This window comes from Enhydra lutris, unplaced genomic scaffold (assembly GCF_002288905.1).
Source record: "Enhydra lutris kenyoni isolate GAN:26980312 unplaced genomic scaffold, ASM228890v2 scaffoldscaffold29, whole genome shotgun sequence".
Classification (NCBI taxonomy): domain Eukaryota; kingdom Metazoa; phylum Chordata; class Mammalia; order Carnivora; family Mustelidae; genus Enhydra; species Enhydra lutris.
The window spans coordinates 13,307,969-13,322,975 of record NW_019154113.1 but is presented as its reverse complement, the minus strand read 5'-3'; the positions used below and the strand labels follow the sequence as shown (position 1 = coordinate 13,322,975).

The 15,007-nt window shown below is 43.1% G+C and overlaps 1 protein-coding gene across 2 annotated transcripts in view; it reads left to right on the top strand.

The window, feature by feature from the left end:
* LOC111152576 (synaptic vesicle glycoprotein 2B) overlaps positions 1-15,007 on the top strand; it is a 183,527-nt gene that overhangs the window by 82,688 nt on the left and 85,832 nt on the right. The window contains exon 1 of one of the 2 annotated variants that reach the window (XM_022511065.1): positions 8,660-8,745. The exons of the other annotated variant lie outside the window; for it this stretch is intronic. The gene's annotated coding sequence lies outside the window, so the exon portion shown is untranslated. Of the gene's footprint in view, positions 1-8,659; positions 8,746-15,007 lie in introns of those variants that run through there. 2 annotated transcript variants of the gene reach the window in all.

Genomic DNA, 15,007 nt, shown 5'->3' with positions numbered 1-15,007 from the left:
CATATGATGTTGAGTTCTAATTTTATTGCTTTGAGGTCAGAGACTAATATGTACCAAGTTTCTGTTGTGGTCTGATACATTGTAAATTTTGCAGATATTTCATATGTATCAACACACCTCTATATAGGAACTTTGTTAGTTTTTCTGTGAAATGATTTTGTGTTGGCCTATCTTTTTCTGAGAAGAAAGTATTAAAATCTCTAGCTTCTCTCTGTAGTTTTATCAATGTTACTTCACGTATTTTGATATGGAATTATTTAGAGCATTGAGTTCATGACTATTATAATTTCTTGATCTGGTGTTTCTCCTACCAGTATATATCATATCTTTATCCTTATGATAATTTTTACCTTAAATTTTATGTAGTCTGATATTAAGGTGTTTCTGTGAATTTCTTTTGATTCATATCATTTCATTCCTTTATTTTCAACTGATAAAGATTTCCTCCTTGACCAAACTTCTGTCAGGAACCTTTTAACCCTCAAGTCTACACCTTGACCTTGGCCTGCTCTTCTTTGTAAATATGACCTCTTGAATTGAATGTTTCTATTGTAAGATCTGAGGGCGGTCTTGGAAGTGACTTTTATCCTCACTGAACTTGAAGTTCCTCATTTGCAAAATGAGATAATATCAGTATGTATTTTACAATAGATGTGATTAAGAAATTAATGAAGTAGTGTGGTGAGACGTGATATTCTTAATGTGCTCATGGACAAGTGAGTAGTCACTAAGCTGCCCCAACTTAGGCTTTAAAATTTTTGATAATAATCTTTCTTTTACAAAAGGATGGGAAAAAGAGGAGAGAGCAGATGATGTTTTCTTCTGTTTCACAAGGTCAGGGAATTTGCTGTGATTTTTCCCATTTTTAAAAACAGTAGGGGTGCCTGGCTGGCTCTGTCAGTGGAGCACATGGCTCTTGATCTCAAGGGTGTGAGTTCAAGCCTACATGTTTTTTTAAAAAATAAAAACCATAGAAAGTTTTTCGTGCTGTGGGTAGTTAATGACCTCTAGCAGCTTCTTTTTATGAAGGGGGCCATAAGGATTAGCATGTGATTCCTAGCTTGAAACTAAGCCATGCTGTTTGCCAAGCACCTGCTGTGCAGATTCCCAAGGCTGGGCAGGATGGATGTTTCCCATTGCAGCAAGTTGGCCTGGGCAGTTCACACCTGTCATTTTCAGGCATGTGGCTGCTCTCATACCATACATTACTTTTGTGCCCTCCCCTTTTTTTCTTTTCTGGAGTGAAAAAAAATGCAAATCTTGTCACTAATTTGTTTTCTGTTAACACATAGTGCTCACTTTGACTCACTTTAACACTTTCTTGGACAACTGTGCTGGTTCGATAGCATGTCCTATTCAGCTCTTGGAGGTGAGTGAGTGGGGGAGAAGGCAGCTAGCTAGAATGGTGCTCCTGCAAGACCCCTACATGGAGTTTTGGTCATGCCAGCCTGATGCCCTGCTGTAGAGCAGTACCTCAACAAACATTTGTTGTACCCTGTTGACTTGATGTGTATGGTTAGCCTCTCATTTTCAATGAAGTAGGGCTAAGTTTGCTCTCCCCTGACATTTTCCAAATTGAATATTAAAAAGAACAAGAACAAAAGCGACACCAGAGCCAGGGAACCCCTTCAGGAAGACCCAGACGCCTGTGGTTCCTCCTCTCCTTTTGGAGCAAAGCAGATGGTGGCTCCACTTGCCAGGTCTAAGCTAGAAGAGTCAGATCTGAGAGTGGACCCACACTGTGCATTTTTAAAATGTTAAGGCCTTTGAAGAATTCCATATATATGAGAAAAGCTCAAAGACACTTTGCCGGCACAGAATGAAAGTAGTGATCATCTCAAGTTGCTTCACATCCTACTTCTGGAAAGCACTCAGCTTTCGTAGCTGTCCATTTATACTAACATGAGGACTAATTCTCAAGTGAAATGCTGTACAATAACCCTAAAAGAGATCACTGGGATAGATTTAAGTGGGATGAATGTGCTTATGCACTCAGAGACAGCAAACCAGAAAAATATTTTGGTTTCCTCCCCATTATAGCACGTTTAAGTATATCAGACCTAGACTACAACCTCGAGGACTCACCAAGTGTTCCCCTCCTTTTATAGTGGAAATGTGGGAATTGCAAACCTGTGTTTGGGTTAGCTAACTAATCATTAGGGTATAGATGAGTCAGAGAGCTTTCTTTCTTCTCCAGGGCACTGGGTTGCTAGAATGGATGGCTGGTTCTGGACAGGCTCGTATTTGCACTGAGTCAGCTGAGATCAGTTGAAGTCAGTTTCTCTTTCTTTCTTTCTTTTTATTTGTCAGGGAGCAAGAGAGAGAACACAAGCAGTGACTACAGAGGGAAAATCAGGCTCTCCAATTTGGGACTCCATCCTACGATCAAGACCTGTGCCAAAGGCAGATGCTTAACTGTCTGAGCCACCCAGCCATCCTGAGGGCAGTTTCAATTAGTGTCTTGTACTAGGGGAGCTAGTACAGAAAGAAGTCCTGGAAAGAGAAGACCATGTTCCAGTTAAGCAGAAATGGTAGGATAGAGAAGCAGGGAGCTCTGGCTCTATCACTTGAGGGACAATGAACAGAGCAATATGCATGGCACAAGAAGGCTTGACTTCCCCGCTTCTGTTCTGCCCTATAAAAGTGTGACCCTTGGCCAGTGCACACATATCTCTGGGCCTCATGAGCTTCAGTTCCTCTTTTGATAAAGTTGGGATAATGCTTTCGGGCAGCTGAGTTGCTACCAGTTTGGGGGTGATTGAGAGTAATGTCATCAGGAAACACCTCAAGGACACACCAGAAATAATATTTAATCGGGACACCCCATAGCTTGCTCCAGTTGACACAGAAAATGAACTTTCACTGCCTTCTAGGGTGCTGGGCAGGTTAAATGCAACAGTACAGATAAAGCATAGCACCACGTCTGATACCTGATGGTCACCTGCTGTAGCTGCCTTCACTGGGTTGTGGATGTGGATATTGTTACCCAGGTACCTTTTCTGTCAGCATTGGGATCTGATGGCCCAGGGGAGGGTTGGTGTTCTGCAGTTCTATTCTATTAGAGCTAGAACAAAATATGTCTCTCTCTTAAAAAAAAAAAAAAAATCTGCAGGCACGGAAAACATCCATACAAGGGAAACTGTTTAAGTGCTTTCGACTTCGTGCTCATAATAATTTATTAAAGATCTGCTACTAAAAGTGTCTTCTTTCAAAAATAAATCAATAGTTCACACGTAGGCCAAGATACTAAAATTCTCTTCTTCTTGCTAGAAATTAGCCATGGAAAGAAAAATCCCATTCGATGTATTTGTGAAACATTTATTCACTCTTCTATGTCCCGGGTGTGGCATGAACATAAAATGACGCAGAAAGCATCGGTCTAGAGGATGTATATCATTCTATATAAAGAATTAAAGCATGCAGATAAGATGCTGCAAGTGCTCTTGCCTCACAGAGTTACAAGGAAATGCTGGGAGGGACATGTTATATCTAGGGGGGTCTTGGCCAAAGCTTTGGAGAGGAAGAGATATTTGAATGGGGTGTAATAGGCTAATTGGACACCCCTTGGATATGTGGGACCCTGTGGAGTGGAGGGAGGCATGGACTAGGAGACAGGCTGTGGAATGTGGCTACAGATGAGGCAAGTAGCTAAGGTTAGTTTTAAGACCCTTCATGCCAAATTAGGGAATTTGGTTTTGATTCTGCAGCCAAAGGAGGGATGTTGTAAAGTCATATACATTTGGCACATATGCCTTGGAGAAACACCAGAGATAGAGAGGAAGGAAAATTGGCAAAGTTTTGAACTATCCTCTATTTATATATCAAGCAAAACTTTTTTCCCCCAGCTGAACAAGATGTTACCTACTGAGGTTTGTCCAGATGACATTGCATTAGAATAAGGGCTATGCCATTTGGGACTATTAATGAGTAAAAGTGTCTTCATGGGGTAAGTCTAAAGAGAAGGCATAGGAGGGGAGCCCTGGGATTCTAGCCAAGTACAGGTCCGGCAGGTAATAAGACAATGATTATTTTTCACATAGTACCGGTGACATGCCCAGCTGTAACACTCAGCCCTATCGCACCAGACCATTGAGATCTAATCCCAGGGTTATGGGATCTTGCCCTTCTTCTGCTCAGCCTGTCAGGCCATAGATACTGGTCTTAGATGGTAGCAAATGAGAAAGGCCTATATGCCCTGTTCCCGGATGATACAGAAATGAGGCTGGCCTTATCATACTTCTTCCCAGAGAGTTAGTATCAGTTAACATGAAAGAATGTTCTCATCATAGTTTTTAATAGCAAAAAACAAAACAAAAACTTGCCTTAAAGAGGAGAACAGCTCATTAAAGAGAAGTGTACAGGCGACTATGATATGGCAGTTAAAATAAATTAATTAGGGGCGCCTGGGTGGCTCAGTTGGTTGAGTGACTGCTTTTGGCTCAGGTCATGATCCTGGAGTCCTGGGATGGAGTCCCACGTCGGGCTCCCAGCTCCATGGGGAGTCTGCTTCTCCCTCTGACCTTCTCCCCTCTCATGCTATCTCTCGTTCTCTCTCTCAAATAAATAAAGAAAATCTTTTAAAAAATAAATTAATTAGAACTACATATATGCTAAATAAATGTAATAAAAATCTCTAAAATATAACGTTGGGCTGAAAAGCAAGGATACTTACAAATAAGATATGATTTAGAGAAAGCTTAAAATACATCTAAAACATATTGGACACAGACATTAATATATAGGAAGATATAAAAACTGCTGAATCTCTGGAAGGAGGTGAGAGGGACAAGATGGGAGGGGTCTACACAGGGGGCTTCAGTTTTATCTGTAGGGCTTCTTCTGTTTTGAAAACAAAGCCAATGAGGTAAATGTTAAGTGATATAAAGCTGGGCAGTGGGTTCATTATATTATATTCTCTTCCTGTTTCTGAAGGGAAAGAGAAATTTCATAATACAAGTAAATTTTAGAAGGACATGGTTTAATCAGGGCACCAAGGCCAATTCAAACAAAGACATTACTTTTGGCATTGAAAGAATATTTGAATTGCTTTTTCTTCCCAGTGGCAGGTTTTGGTTTTTATCCATGATGCGTGAGTATGAGTATTTAAGGGTCTGTTAATTGGAAGTGGCACATTTGTCCAACAGGAGTATTATGTTCATACCAGAAACCTGAAAGCATATTTTCTTTAAAAGAAAGGCACGATATGTTACCTTAATGAGAGAAGGTCTGTGCTCTTAGTAATGGGCTTAGGCCACAAAAGATGTCGGGCATCAAAGGGTAAGCATGAGCTAGAGTGGGAAAGCAAGAACCTGGCTGTGGTGATCTTGCCCCAGGGGAGTGGCTGGAGATCTTAATTCTAATTTTCAAAGCTGGAGTCTGACCCAGGTTAGTGTGCACATGGCCTGACCTGGTAGAGGGAGTAAAAGGAGCAAGGATTCTATGTGGAGATTTCTCTCTAGGGCTGTCACCATCTTCATGTGTATTGAAAGTTGGAAACAGCACATTACAACATATAATTTTTATTTTGAATATAAATACTTTTTCTGTTATGTAAACTATAGAAAGTTAAACTCAACAAATCTTGGGGGAAGAATTTTCAGGAAACAATCTGACTTTTTAAAAAAATATTTTATTTATTTATTTGACAGAGAGAGAGAAAGAGAGATCACAAGAAGGCAGGCAGAGAGAGAGGGGCAAGGAGGCTCCCTGCTGAGCAGAGAGACAAATGCAGGGTTTGATCCCAGGACCCTGAGATCATGACCTGAGCCAAAGGTAGAGACTTAACCCACTGAGCCACCCAGGTGCCCAATAATCTGACTCTTAACTGCAGCCGTCTGTCCTTGGTGGGAAGAATGAGGACTTGGGAATGAATGGCCATGAGATTTGTCGGAAGAGGGTGGAGCATACTCAGGGGACCAGAATCTTGGTGGTGATGATGGGGGGAAGGGAAGTGGTGGAGGGTTTGACAAGCAAAATGTGCTCTTCCTCACTGAGACTCCCCCACTTGGAATTGGGGTGAATGGGGTGTGGTTCTGTTTGTTATAAGCTGCTGCCATAAACCAGGATGCCTCCGGGGAGATGTTAACCCCTCAGGTATTTCAGGGCAAAGTATATTCTTCAAGAGTCCCAGTTGTAGGCAGTGGTGTTCCTTGTCTGTTTCTAAGCCTGTTCTTGTTGAATCAGGACCACTGGCAGTATGGGCTGAGAGGAATCCACTGAGGGATGCAGGTTTCAGTGCCAAGATAGGGTGTCAGGTAAGCCAGGTAATGGAGCAGAGGCCCGGTGGAAGTTTCTGGACATGCACAGTGGGGATGAGGGCTTGGGGGGTTATCCTGGGTAAAGGCTATTAATTTTAGGCCCACTTGCTGATAAGGAAGTAGCTTTGAGTTACTGAGGAGGAAAACTGTTCTTTTCCTCTCTCCACCTTAGGTTCGTTGGACAGGGCCCTGTCAAACTGACCAAAGATGGATGAACAAGAGAAACAAACTGAGGCTCTGGAACAAGTGCAGTGTGCATACCCACAGGCATGCTCAGCAATGAGGAACTCAAAGGGGTGGTTGGAACTCTGGCCTATATAGCATCATAAGAAAGAGAACAATACATTCTGAGAAAAGCAACAAGACAAAAGAGAAAGACTTTGAGTTTCTAGGGTGGCATATTGAGGGAAGGAAAATATAGGGGAAACTAATGGAAGGGAAGGACTTATTAGTAAGATTTGTTATGTAGACTCCTTCCATGCTGCATTAAGCTGATAAGTGTCTAGAATTGTCTCTGGTGATGAAATTCTGTCCTTACTGGTAGAGAGGAAAGAGGGGACACCTCCACAAGATTAAATTCTACTTTCAGGCAAATAGGAGAGGGCAGAGACCTTTTCTTGTATCTGCTTCTTCTCAATCGTCTTCAGCTAATTATTCAGTAATGAATATGCTAAAGTAGTATATTTGGGGGTAGCACATTCTGCTGCCCTTCAGAGTGTATTGTGGCAGCTGGGTGATTAGGTGTGCTTCTCACTGACTGGGGACCAGATGGGGCTGGGCCTGAGTGCTGAGGGGCTTCAGATGTGTGGGCCAGCTAGGGAGGCAAGTCTGATAGCTCGCAGTCTGGCTTTCTTCTGAACTGTTGCCACTGGTTAGGACTTTCCATATTTCTGTATCCGAGGTGCATTCAAAAGTCCAGGAACTGCCTTGCTCCTACACAAGTTCAGGCCTTTCCTATTGCTTATGTTCTGATATTTGATAATGTGCGGAGAAGTAAGGTTTCTGCTTAGGGAATCAGATGCTTTATTTTTGTGTCTGGTCTTTGTGGCCCATTTCACTGAGATCCAGGCTGAATTGCTCTCTCAGAGTCAAGCTTTTGACCTTTGAAATGCTATTTCTAGAGTTGATAAGAATGGTGAGATACAGAGAGTATAGGGATAATTATTGAGCTGTTTGGTCTTGAAGCCTGTTCAAATATACAGGTTCTCCCCATTATTTGAAAGTAGAGCATTCCCATGAAATCCTTCATGGGCCAAAATGATGTAAAACAAAGAAGCAATTACCATTAATTTACACAGAAAATTTTTTGAGCTATCCCTGGCCCCGAAAATAACCTCTCTTAGGCTTTTCAGATACCTTAGGACACATCTTGCTAACAGATGCACAAAATAAATCGAGATAAAACCCAGCTGCTCACAGACAGTTCAAAGCTCTGGCGTTCGGTGCTTAGGTGCTGAGTGTAGTTCTGGGGAAAGATGTAGGTGGGGGACGGGCACTCTTGCTGCCTGGGGTACATGCTGCCTGTACAGTGGCTTGCTGCAAAACAGTCCCAGAATGCTATTTTCACATTTTTTCACAAAAGCAAGGATCTTCTCTGGGTTTTTTTCAGTTAGCAAAAACAGGTATGTCTTTCTTAAAATCAAAGTGGCACAAGGTGATCTTTCAAAAAGAGGGGATACCTGCAGTTAGAATAGAGGCAAATGTCAGCTACTGTTGATGACTTTTTGAATACAGATGCCTGGGGGATAAGGGAAGAAACTTCAGAGGTGCTGGTGGGGGCCATTAGTGGCTGCTGGAAACTCCAGGGTGTCAATAGTGGCTTTCATATGGTCATTGGTGGCAGACCTGGCCAACTCATTAAAGCAAGATGCATGAGAAGGTCCAAAGGACTGGACCAGAATTGATTTATTTCCCATAAATAGATCGAAAGCCATTCTCATTTTCTTTAGATGTATTGCCAATTCTGAGCATAATGGAGAAGGATTAATACAAGTGTCATAAGATAAATATTGTATGTTAGCTATAGTTTTGGGGAAATGGACATGCTGGCCTCTCTGTTTTGAATGCTCCTTCACAACCCCACCCTGTGTGCATCTGATCACCCCCTATTCATCTTTCAGAGTCAAGCTCGGTTTTCATTTCTGGGAGCAAGTCTTCACATACAGTGAATCTCCCTTCCTGGGCACCATCTTGTATTGGATTGGGTTCAGGGCATGCTACCCCCCAAAATGGCACCTTGGCATGCAGAATATTTTAAGCTGAAGGAGTTTGAGAAAATGACAAAAATTGGAAGGTCATTTTGGCCTGCCTTTCATTGCCCTTCTTCCCTGAAACAGGTCATAAAACCTGCATATGAGAAGTATCCTCCCTATACCCAGAGGAAAGGAGCATCTTTACCTTTGAAAACAAAGGAAGTCCAAGAAGAATCACGACAAATAAGCCTTACTAAGTTCCCACCAGTTTACTACTAGCATAAATATATCCAGCTGTAAGTATTTCTTTCCTTACAAATGATCTTGTGTCATGTAAAATGTGTATTAAATAAATGTGTAGGCTTTTCTCCTGTTAATATGTCACTTGGATTTTCAGACCCAGCCAGGGACCCTAAGAGGTTAAGGAAAGCTCTTTCTTCCCCTACATAGTGCATATGAGTCTTCAAGTTTGACATCAATTGAGAAGACAGTTCTCAATACAAATACTATTATTGTGCTTATTGCTTGAGAACTGTTGTTCTAAGCACTTCTATGTATATTTATTCATTTAAGTCCCACAGTGACCACATGAAGTAAGTATAAATATTCTCCATGTTTTACACATGAGAATAATAAAGCCCAGAGAGGTATAGTATCTTGCCCAAGGTCACACAGCTCATAGTGGTAGAGCTGAGATTCAACTCTGGGTAGACTGCCTATGGAATCTGTGTTCATAACCAGCATGTCAAGCCACCTCTCCCTAAATACTACAGCCCAATAACAGCTACCTTGCATCCATCTGGATCTCCTATCCTGCCTCATCTTCAGCCAAATCTGGTCTTCCCACGTTCCCCCCCGCCCCCATTCTCTGTTCATGGCTGCTCTATCCTTGGAACTGCTCAGACCCACAAATCCTCAACTCCTTGATGCTTCTCTTGCTGTCACAACTGCATCTGATTCATCTGCAAATCTGGACAGCTTTACCTTCAGCATCGAGCCAGATCTGGCGGTTCCTAACACTTCCAGTATGGCGGTGCTAGGCTAAAGCCACTGCCATTGCTGGTCTGGATGATGACAGGACACTCTTCCTGTTAGCTCCCCAGCTTCCTTCTTTGTTTCCCCCACCCCTGGCCTATTCCCAACACAGTAGCAGCCAGGGTGATCCTTTTGAAATCTGTCAGATCGTGTCACAACTCTGTTCAATATCTTTCATTGTTCGTGACTTTACACTTGCACCCTTTCCTTGAAATACTCTTTAAATGTCTACATGGCTCACTCCCTTCCTTACTTCCCGTTTCTACTCAACTGTCAACTCACCAGAGAGGACTTCCCTCACCTTCCTATATAAAATAGCTTCATGGTTACTGTTCTAGGTTCCATTCCCCTTAGCCTGATTTCTTTTTATGCAAATCACTTATATTACATTGACATTTACTTTTGTTTATTTGCGTACTTCTTGCTGCTCTCGCTAGAATGTCAGCTCTATGAAGGCAGAGACTTTGACACTTGTGCTGCATGCTGTATCTGCAGTGCCAAGAATAGCACTTAGCATATAGTAGATGCTCAATAAATGTTTATAGGGAGAACAAAGAACATTAATGAATGAGGGGACTACTTACTCTGTGCTAGTCACTATAAGTGTGTTTATAGACATCACCTCTTTTAATCTTTCACAAGCCCTCTGAAGCCCCCTAGGTGACTCTGGAAAAGTTATTTACCTCCATTTAGCTCAGTTTCTTTGTCTCAGAAATGAGCATAATAATATTACTTGCTTCTAAGAGGTAAGCCCATATAAGTCCCGAGAATAGTGCCTGGCATACAGTTCCTTTCCCAGGTGGGTTCCCTGAGAAACAGAGAGAGTGGGGTTAGCATGCAGGATTTGTGCTTTTGGGAGCAGCACTGGAAGGAGTAGAGAAAAACACAGGAGTAGCCAGACGGAGGAGGTCTTCACAGTGTCATTACTCCTGGGAGTGCAGGAGCTGGAAGGACCCAGTAGAACTGGCTTGCACTGGGGCAAGTGTGCCTGGCCTCTGTTTCTCACATCCCTAAGTCATTGGCTTCAGGCTTCTCTGGAAGGGGGCATGGTCTTGCACAAGGCCATTCTCTAGAGTAGACTGATAGCCACCACACTTCCGGCAGCTGGGGAATGAGTCTTGCAGTCTTAGATGAGTGTGAAGATCTGGGGGCAGCATGCCAGTACCCCCTCCAGTCAACTTTAGTAAATGCTCAAGATCACACCTTCTTACTGCCTTGCCTTAACCTAGCAACCACTTCCCTGCTAAGAACCTCTGTTATTCTAGGGCTCATGAAGCACAGGGCAAATGCCACCCCTTGAGGGTCTCAGCTTGCCTGCAAAGATTTAGGATTTGATCTATAAGACTTTCTCCCTGTAGACTTCCTCAAGTGGGGACCTCAGATGCCCCATTACTTACGACAAGGCTGAGATGTCAGCGGGTTCTACCTCATCCCCTGTGCTCAAGTGATTTAGAGCAAAACAGGGCGAGGCTTTTGAGTTGTCTAGGTTCTGCAGGCTTGTGTGTGGTACCACTTAAAGGAAATCCCCCACCACCTGGAATTCTACCATTAGAGTTCCCTGATGTATTGAAACATTTAATACAACATCAAAAGTGTCCTGTTGAAAGATGATTGCTAACATGTATCTTGAGGGGCAGAGATAAGGAAGTTCCCAAAGGAAGTTTTATATGTTAAAGTAGACTTACAGGATACTTGGGGGGTGGGATAAAGTTAAGCTAAGATTGCCTTTTGCCCTTAGCGAGGTGTCCACATTGAGGGACCTGAGCTCCCAGAGGAAGGTCACACTCTATCTGTTTCAAGGACTTGTCAACAGACTATAGGCAGTAAGGAACTTTATTTTTTTCTTTTGCCCATTTCCTACATCAGTGGGCAGCACAGAAAATTCTACTGGACAAATGCAAGAAGATAATTCCTTCATTTCTTGTGAATTTCTAACGTTTTTTAGTGTTAAGTAGGGGTGTTTGTTGACAAGGAAAATTAGCCCACATTTGTGATATAGGTTGAGAGTTGGCGATGGTGGATGATACTTACTGGGATTTACACACATGTACTGATGCTTGTTTATTTATCCATTCACTTTCTTCTAACCTTCATCACCACCCTAAGAGCCTGCTGTTTTTTTTTTTTTTTTAATTTGGAATATTAAGTAAACCGCACGTCGTATGTGGGGCTTGAACTCATGACAGTATGATCAAGAGTAGTATGCTTTACCAACTGAGCCAGCTAGGTGTCCTTTTATGAATCTGTCTTATTCCTTCCTTCCTTTATTCATTCATCCATCCATCCATCCACTCATTCATTCATATTTATGAAAGAGAGAGAGAGTGCTTGAGGAGGGGTTGGGGAGAAGCAGAGGGAGGGGGGAAATCTCAAGCAGGCTCCCCACTGAGCCTGATGCAGGGCTCTATCCCAGGACCCTGAGATCAGAACCTGAGCTGAAATCAAGAGTCGGACGCTCAACTGACTGAACCACCCAGGTGCCCCAAATCTGTTTTTAACAGAGGGGCAAACTGACATTAAGGGGGTCAAGTAACTTGCAGAGCTGAACTTAGATTCAAACCCTGTTGATCTAATGCTGAAATAGGAGTCCCAGTTTTTGTAAGTATTTGCTGAAAGCTTCCCAACTCAAAGTGCTTTAGAAAGAATTCTATGATTCTTTATTGTTGCATTTTCTTTTCTCCCTCTTTTGTATCCCCTTCTTCTACCTCTTCTTTTAGAAGGCTTTATTTATTGTTACAATGCACACGATTCTCCTTTCTAGAGGTAACTACTGCTAATATGTTGCCCTGAAAGTTCACCCTTCCAGCAGGTTCTCTGTGCCTGTAGCCATATGTATGCTGTTTCTACACATGGAGGCTGCACTGATCCACAGGGTCTGCTGTTCAGAGGCCTGGTGATGGCTCCCGTTTTGAATTTCAATTCATAAAAATCAGAAACCCCTTCAGGAATTTCTTTGTGTTATAATCTGATTGAAAGCTTTCAGGAGGACTTCAGGAGGGCTGTCCATCTGGGGACATCGTGCACAACACCTGCTGGGATGCTAATAGTTGCATAATTGCTTTGAGTGCATGGGAGTGGGGTGGAGGGGACCCATGACTTCTTAGCATGATAATGGGGTTGTCTTCTGATTTGTGAACTGATACATTCATGAAGTTGTAAATGTTAGACCTGCTTAGTACCTGTTCTCTTTCCTGTGGACTTGATTGTACTGTAAAGAGAGCAAGTTTAAAGTCAGGATTGTCCAGAGGAGGGAAAATGGGTCCTCGGGTCAATCGAGAAGTTTGAAAGGCTGATGCTCTGATGTTAGGATCCCTTATTTTGCTGTATCACCCCAAATAGGAAAGAAGATTATGACCCAACTCTGAGGATGTGTGTCTTCTGGAGAGGGCCAGGAGAGCAAGAAGGGGGCACTTTGTTTGAGTAGTTCTCTTGAAAACATTTGTCTGCTGCAAATTCTAGAAGGTGGAGCTGAAGAATACATTTGGGGAGAACATCCTGTGTCGAGAGCCAATTGTTGCCTCCATGGGACATCTGTCTAGTCTCTGTATCTGAAAGTGGCCTGTGTGCTGCCCACCAGGGAAGTGATTTGTCCGGTTCATGCAAACAAAGGACCAATTTTTTAGGAGCATGTCTATCAAGTCTGTGTGGTCAGCTTGACATCAATAGCCAAGCTGAGGTCTCCAAGCCCAGAGGAAGCAGCTGTCGCTTTTCTGGATGTAGTAGAAACTGACCAGCTGCTTGTTTCCAATTCTCCCAGCAGAGACCACTCCCATTCTGCAAAAAGTCCTGTGCCTGTCCTTCTATTTATATGCACCACAGCTTGCAAATTACCTCTCTTTCCTTAGATCTCTAGGGGCAATCATTCCTGTGTGGTTTACAATGAAGAAGAAAGTGTTATTTTTCCCTTTGAAAGGAAAACAACACCAGTTGAGCTAGCTTCAGGGGTGGAAGTTTCCAAAGATCATTTTGCTAATGACACTCACATACTCACAGAACATAGAAGGACATCCTGTATTTGGTTTCAAGGCTCCTGATGACAACAGCGGGCTGCTCTGGAGGTGGACCCGGGAGGAGGACTGAGGAGGAGCCATCCTTCATGGGATATGTTGCAGTTGCAGTGATGAGCCATCTGTTTCTAGGACAAGTCTTTCTTTCTTTCTTTTTTTTTTTTTTAATGGATAGGATGATTCTAGTAGGTCTGGAGGAGCCCATGAAAATATCCCTGCCAGGTCTTCTCAAAATTTATCTTCTTCCCTCCCTGTGTATGAGAGCCCTCTCTGCAATAAGGCAATTTAGGCACAGGAGGACAGTGAAGACACATCTTTCAAAAAAATGCTCACCCTGTCAACCCAGATTCTCTCCTACCTGGCCCTCCCTTTGATCCTCACTCAGGATGCCAGGGCATATCTTTCTTAGAGTTCATTTTCATCTCAAGGGCAGTTAAAAGGACGCTGTGATGGGTTACTTGGGTTGCCATGGCCCTGGGCTTCAGTTGGGCAGGCGTCCAATCTCCTCTGTGGTTTTTTTTTGCAATATTATACTTATTGAGGGCCTATCGATGCAGAGCCCTGCCACCTGCTACCTAGGAGACAAAGAGGCCCCTGACTTCAAGGTGCTTACAGTCTAGGCCGTTAGCTGTAAGAGTACGTGATGGGGGCAGTACTACTTTTGGTGACTTAAGCAGAGTTCTTAAAGATGTTGACATCATTGGAAAACTGTCCTTACCAAATTTGTAGGAGTATTTTCAATAGTAAAGCCAAACAGTGGGAAAGGCTGTCTCGAAGAATGTATCCCCCATTTAGCCAGAGACATCAGACAAGTAATATGTGATATTCTGTGATAACGTGGGGGAAGCCTGCAGACCTCTGCAGAGGCCATGAGGTATAGTGCTGCCTCTCTCCAGGTTTGTGACCTTGGGCAATGCTCTTGGCTTCTCTGAGCTCCTGTTTCCCAAACCCACCTCCTAGGTCTCTGTGAGGATTATATGAAATTAAGTGAAAAACTCCCGACATATACTACAAGCTCATTAAAGGGTTTCTTCCTTTCCCCTGTCCTTTCCCTGTTACTCTAGGACTTGGAGCAGAGCCCAGAACTGTACACAACGCTAGGCTCCAGCACTAAATATGTTTGCAATCCTGGCAACATTTTAGCCCTTTCTAATTACAAAGTTTATACTTTGCCAAAGCTGAATTAGGGGTGAGGATGGAGAGAAGGGGGGCTAATTATAGAGACTAAATACACTGGAGTGGGGGCAGGGGAGGGAAGGAGAACCACAGGGCCAGTCACACCCAGAGGCTGAGTAATTCCAGGATAATGAGGAGATGCAGACAGGAATTCGGACCTTCCAAGGTAATTAAAAAAAAATAATTTCAGGGAAATACATGAGACTGATAAGCGCATGATGAGCTAGCTATGAGCCTCTACTTATGGTTTCCTCAAAGTGAGAAGTATGGGGAGGTTTCTGCGGCTGAGAGAGCTGCAGGCTGATGGGCACCAGGTTGGAGCCATAACTACGCAGCAGGG